Genomic DNA, 12,500 nt, shown 5'->3' with positions numbered 1-12,500 from the left:
GGACAGGTGTGTGTGGGGGGTGGGGGGGGGGGGGAGGGAAGGGGGGGTCGTGTGTGTGGTGGATGGGAGTTGGGGGTAGGGGGGTGGGGGTGAGAATTGCTTGTGAGAGAAGACAGGTGATCGAAACGTGGGAAGATTTTTTTTTTTTTTTTTGCTGAGGTTAATTAATTGATTAATTAATCACTTTTTGTCTGTGGCCAAATGAAGGCGTATATTCAGGGTAGCTGTCAAGTCATCCCGATGTGATATCGGGGTATTGGTTAGCGTACTGATATATCTTCTTCTTCTTCTTCTGCGTTCGTGGGCTGCAACTCCCACGTTCACTCGTATGCACACGAATGGGTTTTACGTTTGTGACCGTTTTTACCCCGCCATGTAGGCAGCCATACTCCGTTTTCGGGGGCGTGCATGCTGGGTATGTTCTTGTTTCCATAACCCACCGAACGCTGACATGGATTACGGGATATTTAACGTGCGTATTTGATCTTCTGCTTGCATATACACACGAAGGGGGTTCAGGCACTAGCAGGTCTGCACATATGTTGACCTAGGAGATCGTAAAAATCTCCACCCTTCACCTACCAGGCGCTGTCACCGTGATTCGAACCTGGGACCCTCAGATTGACAGTCCAACGCTGTAACCACTTGGCTATTGCGCCCGTCACTGATATATCTTGATTTCTTCTTTGTTGTCGTTGTGTTGTTGTTGTATATCAATTTCTGACGTTAAAGTCACGCCTGACATTGTTTTTACCTTTGTAGCTGCTGTTGTATGTCTATTTCTGACGTTAAAGCTACGCTTGACATTGTTTTTATATTTGTTGTCGTTGTGTTGTTGTTGTATATCTATTTCTGACGTTAAAGTTATGCCTGATATTGTTTTTATCGTTGTTGTTGTTGTTGTATATCTATTTCTGACGCTGAAGCCACGCCTGGCATTGTTTTTATCTTTGTTGTTGTTGTCGTTGTTGTATGTCTATTTCTGACGCTAATGTTATGCCTGATTTTATTTTCATCTTTGTTGTTGTTGTTGTCGTTGTTGTTGTTGTTGTGTATCTATTTCTAACGCCAAAGTCATGTCTGACCTTTTCATTTTTGTTGTTACTGCGTTTACTTTGACCTTGCAGAGAAAATTCTATTTTTCATTTGACATTTTCTTCAGAAGTGACATTTATGACGCAAAAGTGCGTGTGAGTGTCAAGGTCAAATTAATATTTCATTTCACGAATAGGCACGTGTGTGTGTGTGTGTGTGTGTGTGTGTGTGTGTGTGTGTGTGTGTGTGTGTGTGTGTGTGTGCGCGCGCGCGCGTAGAAATGACATCAGAAGGGTACTGTAGAAAGGAAAACTGAATAAATCCTCAAAAAAACCCAACAACCCCCCACCCCACCCCCCACCACGCGACAAATAAAGCAATAAATGAATAATACAATAAATAAACAAATAAATAAATAAATAAACGAATAAACACAGATTAATGCATTAACAGAAAAAATCTATTAACAACAACAACAAAAAACTAAAAACTATAAAGAACAACAACAAATACATATATATTTCAAAGCCACGAACATTCATATTTTGTACAATATGTTTTGCATGTCTGGGTCAATAAAGAACATCGCTGGAAGGACATCATGCACAGAATCTATGGTTTGTTGTTTCAATGCGTTTTATGATTTTCCGGCTGATTTATAATCTCCGCCATTGAACACAAACAAAGTTTTACGCAGTAAGAAGATATCAAATCGTAAAACAAACAAACAACAAAGCAAACGGAATCTACAGAAGGAAAAGAACGAAGAAGAAATGAAACTAAAAACCTGTTCGAATATATTCTGAAAACTAACGTTCAGGCAGGATTATGTCTGAGAAAGAAACACAGAAGAGTAAACATGCATCTGTCTTTCTCTTACACACACACTCACACACACACACACTCTCTCTCTCTCTCTCTCTCTCTCTCTCTCTCTTCCACTGCTCATTCTTTCCGCCTCTCCATCAATCTCTGTCCTTCTGTCATTCGTTTTCTCGCTTCTTTCCTTCTTCCTCTTCCCTCGTCACAAAAATTGACGTCACCTGAAATCCAACATTGCTTTCGACAATTTGTGGGTTCCCTCTCACTCTCTCTTGAGTGCATTTGTGTGCGTGCGTGCGTGCGTGCGTGCGTGCGCGTGTGTGTGTGTGTGTGTGTGTGTGTGTGTGTGTGCGTGCGCGCGCGTGTGTGTGTGTGTGTGTGTGTGTGTGTGTGTCTGTGTGTGTGTGTGTATGTGTGAACTGGTGGGATGGTGTTTGATTGCAACGGAAGGACTATTGTTATCTCCGTTGGGTCTTTATTTATTAATTTTATTTATTTATTTATTTATTTTAAATAATAATAAAAAAAACAAATAATGTGTGTGTGTGTGTGTGTGTGTGTGTGTGTGTGTGTGTGTGTGTGTGTGTGTGTGTGTGTGTGTGTGTGTGTGTTTCATGATTCTTTTTTTGTGGAATGGCTGTGAATGGTGGAATAATGGTGTATTTTGCTTTTTTTTTCCTTTCTTTCTTTCTTTACTTTTTTTTCTTTTTTTTTTTTGTGTGTGCTCTTTTTCGCATCTTTAGCTTTACTCCCTCTTTAGGGCGAGGGCTGGATGTAAAAAAAAAAGCATGTTATTTGCTTATCTATTACCCTCGGTAATAAAGATTTTGTCTTGTCTTGTCTTGTCTTGTCCCCTGTCTCCGTCATTATCTCTCGCCCACACCCCTTTGTCTCCTTTGCCTCTCTCTTCTGTCTCTGTGAGTATTTCTGAGTGTATTTTCTTCTGTGTGTCTGTATGCCAGCATGCCTGTTTGTCTGCCCGCCTATCTGTCAGTCTATATATATATATATATATATATATATATATATATATATATATATATATATATATATATATATATATATATATCTCACTCTTTCTGTCCGTCTTTTCTGTCTGTCTGTCTGTCTGTCTGCCTGTCTGTCTGTCTCTCTCTGTCTCTCTCTCACGCTTGCTCTGCTCACTCTCATCTCTGACACTTCAACATAATTATGTTCATGTTTAAACTTGGAAACGATCTCACAAACGATGATCGTCATAACGCCTCCCCTACTGTGACTGTACACTTCTGTGTGTGTGTTGTGCTCTGAAGAAGATGGATGCAATTTTTCACAACTCGCCATCTTTTTACAGAAGAGTAGCATCAAATATGACCGCGTTGTGCAGAAAAAAAAAAGAAAAGAATAATCCAGTAGATTATGAAGAACGTGTACCTGGTTGAATTATTATGCAACAGGGGAGGCTCATGTTTCATGAGTCTGAAGATTTTATTAGCCACTCATGTACGTATTTTATGTAATCGCTTATAGGTTGATATGTCTCGATGGGTGGAAGTTTTTCACTTATTTTTGCTGTATGCAATTCATGTGTGCACGTATATGTTATATTATGTATGTGTGTTATAATACTTGTTTTTTTCTTCTTCTTCTCATTATTAGTGTTGTTGTTTTCTTCTTCTTCTTCTTCTTCTGATTTCATCATTTTGAATTTGTTTTTCTTTGGCTCTGAGGGCTGAATATAAAGAAGTATGGATACTTATTCCATTTCCCTCATTAATTCAAACAAAATGGTTATAGTTTAGATGTAAAATAAAACAAAACAAAAAAGAAAAGACCCGAGACTCATGATGGTTCATTCACTTTTGGCATTAGCTCCTCGCAAAGGAAAATGAGAATAACATGAACATGAAGACTGAGGTAGATACAATCGTAAAGAAAACAAGTCGGTCATCAGATTAAATGTGAAGGAGAGATGGGGGATGGAGGGGCAGAGAGAGAGGGTGAAGAGAGAGAGAGAGAGAGAGAGAGAGAGAGAGAGAGAGAGAGAGAGAGAGAGAGAGAGAGAGAGAGAGAGAGAGCAGCAACAACAACAAAAAATGCAGATCCACAGAGATAGCCAGACAGAGAGACAGACAGACACGTAGACAGATAGACAAACAGACACACGGACAGACAGACATGCAGATACATCGACACAGACGACGATCACCCTCAAAACAGTGCTTCGTCACCCGTTTGTATTCTCAAGCGCCATTACTTTTCAGGTGAAAGTGCACTGCTTCCGGTCATGCGCACTTCTGCGCTTCCGTTCTCGCCGGAAGCCAAGAGAGAGAGCCTCCTTACGCCTTCCTTCAGTAATGGCGAAGCCCGCCTTCCATCTGATGGTTGGAGGATTTGGGATAATCAATGGGTTAAGAGGCTTATAGTGACAAACTGGAAAGATCGAGGGAAATGGGTGGGGAGAGCAGAAGGAGAGAAGAAAGAGAGAATGAGAGGGAGAGAGCGAGGGAGAAAGAAAGAAAGAAGTAAAGAGAAAAGAGAGAGAGAGATGGGGAGATAGAAAGAAAGACAGAAAGAAACAAAAAAAAAGAAAGAACGAGAGAGAGAGAGAGAGGGGGGGGGGAGGCAATGAGAATCCCGTGTGTGTGTGTGTGTGTGTGTGTGTGAAAAAGGAGGGAGGGAGGGAGAGAGAGAGAGAGGGAGAAAGAAAGAAAGAGAAAGAGAGAGAGAGGGGACAACGAGAGTCCTGCATCTCGTGCATGTGTGTCTGTGTCTGTGTGAAAGAGAGGGAGGGAGGGGAGAGAGAGAGAGAGACAGAGAAAGAGAGACAGAGACAGACAGACAGACAGACAGAAGACAGACAGACAGTCAGACAGACGGACAGACAGACAGACAACTTCAGAGAGAGGCATGGACGGACAGATAAGTTTCTTCGCTTGGCATCTTTGCATCTCTGAGATAAAACTTGAACTTAAACATGCGCCTCAACTTTTGATTTCTGTTTTGTTATATTTCTAGCATGAGGCGCGTGGGTGTAAGGTGTGTGTGTGTGTGTGTGTGTGTGTGTGTGTGTGTGTGTGTGTGTGTGTGCGTATGGGGTGGTGGGGGCGATGTAAATCCGTTTAACAGACTATCCAAGAATATTTTGAAAGCACAAAAGTGCCAACCTAATCCCTCCCCGTCTGTCTCTCTGTCTCTCTGTCTCTCTGTCTCTGTCTCTCTGTGTGTGTGTGTGTGTGTGTGTGTGTGTGTGTGTGTGTGTGTGTGTGTGTGTGTGTGTGTGTGTGTGTGTGTGTGTGTGTGTGTGTGTCTATGAGAGTGTGTATGTGTTTCTTTGTTTCTTTTTGATTACTTTGATAACAACTTCTTTGTAATCATTTTAAAAATCAATAAGCACTCTCAGCTTCCTTGTTCTCCAACATCACCCATGTCAGCAAACTTTGGACGCATGAGTGGGAAAGGGAGAGTGTGTGCGGGGGAGGAGGGTGGGGTGAGAAAGAGTGATCATGAATGATTTGTAATTTGTAATATTTTTCTTTCATGTAAAGCGCCCTGAGCTCTTAGAGAGAAAGGGCGCTATATAAATGTACAGTATTGTTATCATTATTATTATTATCATCATCATCATTATCAGCAATATTTTCATATCCTAAAGTTCATCATAGGTTGGGATTATAGCCAGAAAGACCAATAATTGTGTTTTCATTTGCTCTAAATTTGTTCAGTCATTCGGATGAGACGATAAACCGAGGTCCCATGTGCAGCATGCACTTAAAAGCGCACGTAATAGAACCCAGGCAACAAAAGGGTTGTTCCTGGCAAAATTCTGTAGAAAACTCCATTTCGATAAGAAAAATAGATAAAACTGCACGCAGGAAAAAATACAAAAAAGGGGGTGGCGCTGTAGAGTAGCGACGCGCTCTCCCTGGGGGAGAATTTCACACAGAGAAATCTGTTGTGATAAAAAAAAAATACAAATACAAATACAAATAAATGTTTGCATGATTTCTTTGCAAAATCAGTGGACATGCTTATTCATCATATCTACGAGATTAATCTGACGGATGCATAATTAGAAAAAAAACCCAACAACAACAAAAAAACAAAAAAAAAACAAACAAACAAACAAACAAAAAAAACACCCCCAAACAAGCCCGTTGGTTCATGACGCCTCTTCTTGAAATATATTCTTTGATGCGGGACGAAGAATCTAATATAAAATCATTTTTCTAACACTGTGTGTAATAGATTTGGATCGTGTGTGTGTGTGTGTGTGTGTGTGTGTGTGTGTGTGTGTGTGTGTGTGTGTGTGTGTGTGCTGTGTGTTTATGTGTGTATTGTATGTGTTTGAGCGAGCGAGGGAGCGAGCAAGAGAGAGAGAGAGAGAGAGAGAGAGAGAGAGAGATGAAAAAAAAAAAAAAAAAAAAAAGGGCGTGGAAGGACATTATCTTCTCACATCTAGCTTATGCCAGCGTCTTCGACAAAAATGGAATAGCTTAACATAAAACGAAATAAAACAAGACAAAAAAAAAAGAAAAAAGACAAACAACGAACAAACAAACAAAATAAATAAACCAAATAAAAAAAAGAAAAAGAAAAAGAAACAAAGTAAACAAAATAAGAACATGAAATAGAATTAAAGATAACTCTCTTAACTTGTCCCTGATCCTTGATAACTCGATCTCTTCCATACACCCCAGCTTCCTCCCTATTATCCCCTCAGCGCCCGGCACGGATTAGCGATAATCTGCCCCGACAGGAAGCACAAAGATAGTTTGAAAGCAGAACCCAACAATTTAAAAAAAAAAGAACAACAAGCAAGCAAGCAAGCAAACAAACAAACCGAAAAAAATCCCAACCCGTTGAAATGATGTCAGGCTGTCTCTGTCTCTCTGTTTCTGTCTCTCCAGTTTCTCCCTCTCTATCTTTCTACGTGTCGCTATCTCTGTCTATATGTCTGTCGGTCTGTCACTGTCTGTCTGCCTGTCTGACTGTTGCTCGGTCGGTCGGTCGGTCGGTCAGTCAGCCTGTCTGTCCCTCTGTCTCTATCTTTCTCTTTCTGCGCCCCGCTTTGCTTTTTTTTTTTTTTTTTTTTCTTTTTTTTTTTCTTTTTGATTCAATGGCGCTTAAAATGTTGAACAGAATTAGAACTAGTGCGTGGACTTCAGCAAACAGCTGATAATCTGTTCTGACAAAAAAAAAGGGGGGGTTGTGAAAAGAGCGCCATTATACTTCCTATTATCAACTGGGCGAGCGCAACTCCACCCACAACACACACACACACACACACACACACACACACACACACACACACACACACACACACACACACACACACACACACACTTCAATTTATTTTGACCCTTTGCCATCCTCTCCCCACCCACTCACCTCCCAATTAATAAGAACATTAAAAACAAAGAACAAGATTGATGTTGGACCCTAAAGAGCCATTAGATACAAAAATGCATCACAACTGCAAGTTTAGTATCTGTATATAAATTGCATCGTCAAGCCACTGACTTCTTCCATTTCTCACTCACTTTCAACAACATCCAAAAACACACAATAAAGAGCAAATACTTCCTGTCATCCATCAACAGCGAACCAAAGACGATTTAACTCTCTCCATTCGAACGGCGAAAGAGACGACGTTAACAGCGTTTCACCCCAATTACCATCATCAAAATATTGCAAGCGGAAGGCTCTTATACTGAAGAGGTGAATGTTGACAAAGAATACCACAATTCTGACGACGGAAGCTAAAGGTTGGGTCATTCAGACACCCACTGGACATCCGAGGGGTCTGTGTAGAGGAGAAGAGAGGACTGGCCGTACTGAGTGAGTTAAGAGATGGCAGAGAAAAAGCTAATCATGAACTTTGTTATAATTTTCAGCACTCCTAATTAGCAGTGAAGATGTCTCAGCTCCGAGGTTACCCTGGAAAAGGAGAACACCCCCGCAAATCTATTACGTGTCTGTCTGACTGTGTATGTGTGCGTGCCTGAAATCTGACTGAATGACATAGGAAACGAATGATGAGCGCCCAGCTGCAGCCGCCAGTCGGCTCTACCCTGGCAGGCAGCATGTTGTGTAAATGACTCAGTGGATGTATAACGCATAGAGCTTGGTCTTGAACCGAAAATAGGCGCTAGATATGCATCCACATCATCAATATCATCAAATCTATTGACAGTCATTGTTTTGTGGCTGGCCCATTACGGTCGGCAGGGCAATATAAAGACGAACGAAAGTGTTCTTTGCTATTTTTGCTTGTAACGTAGTGTACGATGCAAGCAGTTCCTTGGATTACAAGAAGAAGAAGAAGAAGAAGAAGAAGAAGAAGAAAAGAAATCGATCATTAAAATCAAACATGGAATAAAGACAAACGGAGAAGAGATATTTAAAATGTCAGCGCTCGTTTGCCTAACAATATATCGGTTACAACACAGCTAATCTGACCTCTCATTGGAAATAATTCGGTTGCACATTTTCTCCGACTGAGGCTGAGAATACCACTGAATTGAATTAGACGGATCTCCATAACATTTCGGTTGAATAAGTTTTTGTCTAAGGTCACACAAAGCAGGGCAACATAACAAAAAATGCAGACTGCATAAACGGCATGTATAGATATGTTAATTAAAAATGCTGTACCTGAAAAAAAACAAACTATGAGAAACAATATAAGAAATGCCAAATCTAAATTTTGTCAATGCACATTTTATACATCTGTTCAGTCCTTAATCAATGTATGACACAATCACATTCGATGCTTTAAAAAGTCTAAATTGAGCCAATCTATCACTTGTTTGTATAATTATGATTATGCCAATCTTGCCATCTCCAATCAATGTTACATTGTCTGAAGCACTTTAAGAATCCTGCAATATCTTCCATCCCCTGATTATCCCATACAAATGTAAAACCACAAGAATTTAAACACTGACGAACACTCGTTGCCCAAGTCTTCTTGACCAATATTATCTGAGCAATATAATATTTTATTAGCTTTAAATTGATATCTATTTTCATTCATTCTAGTCAACTTCAGCCAGTATTTAATACATTTGATATATATATATATATATATATATATATATACATACATGTGTGTGTGTGTGGGGGGTGGGGGGCAGAAAGGGGGACTGAGGAAAAAAGAGACACTTTCGCGCACGCACGCACGCACACACACACACACACACACACACACACACACACATGCAAGTACATACACTGAGTGTGGGCTCGGTGTAATGAAGACGAACGATCTGTCCCTCACCAATAACGAGATTGGTCGGTGTGTGTGTGTGTGTGTGTGGTCAGTGTCAGAGGGTCATCAGTCAGCCATCAGGCACCGGCCAACAAGCGAGGACTGGCCTGCAGTAAATCACTGAAGCAACACCTGCACTTGACTCGACAACCAGTCCAAAGACATACAGCCCAGGATTCTTAACACATTTTCCAACGAGAGGACCACAGTCTCCACCCCCTTCCCCCACCCCATCCAGCCTCCACGCCCTCGCCCTCCCCACCCCCTCCTCTCCTCATTCCTTCCTGCCAATTGCCGCCTGGGTCACCCTGTTAATTTGAGCACTGTGTAATGAAGTTAACGAGACCTCGTTTACACACTGGCGGTAAAAGTACACTGAAAGTGCATTGACCATGAACTTGGGGGGGCTACTCATTAGGTCTCGTGCCTGTTCAGGTAGTCTAAGCCATAAAGAGAGGTAGAGAGAATAAGAGAGAGAGAGAGAGAGAGAGAGAGAGAGAGAGAGAGAGAGAGAGAGAGAGAGAGAGAGCACTGAACATTGAATACTGAACAGTGAAATGTTAATACCTTTAGCTGTAGAGCTCTAGTGACATTGAGGGAGTGGGGGTGGGGTGTGGGGGTGGGGGTGGGGAGTGACAAGAAACACACACCACGCTACATCGCACCACACCACACCGTAGAAGAACATCAAGGTCCTGCAAAGAAACAAAACAACAACAACAACAACAAAATCAAGACACGGATAAGCACCCCCCCCCCCGCTCCCCCTTCCCCCCCAAAACAACAACAACAACAACAACAACAACAAAAAACCAACCAAACAAACAAACAAAAAACAAACAAACACCAAAAACAAAAACAAAACAGTAACATTTTGTTTTTAAATGTCTGCATCCCAGATAAAATCAGTTCATGGTGGCGTGGCGGGGATGGTTGTTTAAATAATAGGGAACAATTCATTCTTCATTTCACTATACTCACTACATCAACATTCAGACTGAAGAAATGTAATTGTTGCCAATGAGAACAAGCAAAATCATTGCTGTTCTAATTCTGGAGCAAGAGTAGAGTAGTGGCGAAGATGACAGAATGACTATATTTAGTTCAACTTTTTTCTTTTCTTTTTTTTTTTTTCCCGCTGGCGAGGACTTTCAGTAAGACTGTGCCAACAACTGTTATTGACTGATGGATGGTTGCTAACCAAAGGCTGGAGGGTGGGGGTGGGGTGGGGGTGGGGTGTGGGGGATGCTGGAGTGTGGCCTTGGTGCGAGAAGGTCACAAACTGTAGATCCACAAGGGGTGGCTTCTTCTTCTTCTTCTTCTTCTTCTGCGTTCGTGGGCTTCAACTCCCACGTTCACTCGTATATACGCGAGTGGGCTTTTTACGTGTATGACCGTCTTTACCCCGCCATGTAGGCAGCCATACTCCGCTTTCGGGGGTGTGCATGCTGGGTATGTTCTTGCTTCCATAACCCACCGAACGCTGACATGGATTACAGGATCTTTAACGTGCGTATTTGATCTTATGCTTGCGTATACGCACGAAGGGGGTTCAGGCACTGGCAGGTCTGCACATGGGTTGACCTGGGAGATCGTAAAAATCTCCACCCTTTACCCACCAGGCGCCGTCACCGTGATTCGAACCCGGGACCCTCAGATCGAAAGTCCAACGCTTTAACCATTCGGCTATGGCGCCCGTCACAGGGGGTGGCTGAAAAGCGTCATTATTGTTCATTGTGCTGGGTGACCTGGGACTCCGGATTCTGCTGCCTGTTACCATCATCATCATCATGATCATCATCTCTCTCCTCTCTCTGCCTGTGTGTGTGTGTGTGTGTGTGTGTGTGAGAGAGAGAGAGAGAGAGAGAGAGAGAGAGAGAGAGAGAGAGAGAGAGAGAGAGAGAGAGAGAGAGAGAGAGAGAGACTCTTCGTTTGCCTGTCTATTTGTCTCTCTGTCTGTCTGTTTCTCTGTTTCTGTATTTGTGTATGCCTCTCTTTCTCTCTGTACTTATCATCTCCCCTTGTTCCTGCTTTTGTTACTCTTCTCGAGAAAAGCTTTGATTTCTGCAAAAGCACGTAGATAAGAGAATGGAATAGAATATATCTTTATTACCGAATGTACCGGGGTCACAAGGAATAGGAGGGGGTGGGGGGGGGGCGTTATTTAAGCTTTTTCAAAAGTGCTGGATTGATGGTTTAATGCCAGCACAATGGAAACAGTCTATTGTAATACCAGTTCATTAACAAGGAAAATGTAAAACAGATAAGAACAGTTACAGGCCAATTGTGCTAACATCACATACTGGTAAGCTGATGGAAAGAATAATTTTGAGAAGACTGATGTACTACTGCCATAAAAATAGAATTATCCCAATTAATCAAGCGGGCTTTCAGAGAGGTAGATCTGCAATTGATAATTTGGTTAAACTTACAACACATGTAAAACAACAATTTGCTAGAAAAAACAACAACACGTTCTTGCAACTTTCTTTGATATAAAGAAAGCCTATGATCAAGTTTGGCATGCAAAGTTACTCTTTAAAATGAAATCTGTTGGCTTTTCAGGGCGTCTCTATAATTATATCAATTTATTCACTGGAGGTGAGCACAGCAATTGATACTTTGTGACGTACAAGCACGCTTGTCTTTTAAACGACGCTCGTTGTGTAACTTGGGACTTTTTTTGCGTGGGATAGGAGTGCACGCGAAGATGATTATATGAGTAGCAAATATGAATACCTTTTGACAAATGAAATAATAATGATTAAAAAAAAAAAAAGCCTTAACGCAAGAAGTAATAACAATAACGACAACGACGACAACAACAATAACAACAACGACAATAAAAAATACAACAAGCACACAAATAAACTCCTCCTCCCCCCCACCCCCCCCAACCGCCCCACCCCCCCTCCAACCGCCCCCCACCCCCAGAATAAAACAACAGCAACAGCAACAACAACCGAAAAAAAAAAAAAAAAAAAAACAAACAAAAAAACACACAATACAAACAAAAAACTCAATGTGTTTGGGATTCCAGTTTATGGTGCTCATGATCCTCTGACTGACAACCAAATGCTACTTGGAACTACCCAGTCATTTTGTCCACCAGTGTGAAAAACACTGTTCGCTGTTAATCCTTATCGTGTCTGTCGAGTCCAGCTTGCTTCCCTCGCCTTTTCTTTCTCTCTGTCTCTCTTTCTGTCTGTCTCTTTGTCTCTGTTTTTTCCATCAATATTCCTTTGCCTGTGTCATCTCTCTCGCTTTCTGTCTCCCCTGTCTCTCTCTCTCTCTATGTCTGTCTCTGTCTCTGTCTCTCTTTCTCATTCTGTGTCTCTATTTCTCTGTCTATATCTCTGTTTCTACGCCCCTTCCTCTTTCCCTTCCTCCC

Source organism: Babylonia areolata, chromosome 11, assembly GCF_041734735.1.
Source record: "Babylonia areolata isolate BAREFJ2019XMU chromosome 11, ASM4173473v1, whole genome shotgun sequence".
NCBI classification, from domain to species: domain Eukaryota; kingdom Metazoa; phylum Mollusca; class Gastropoda; order Neogastropoda; family Buccinidae; genus Babylonia; species Babylonia areolata.
Note: the sequence above shows the minus strand (reverse complement) of the source record.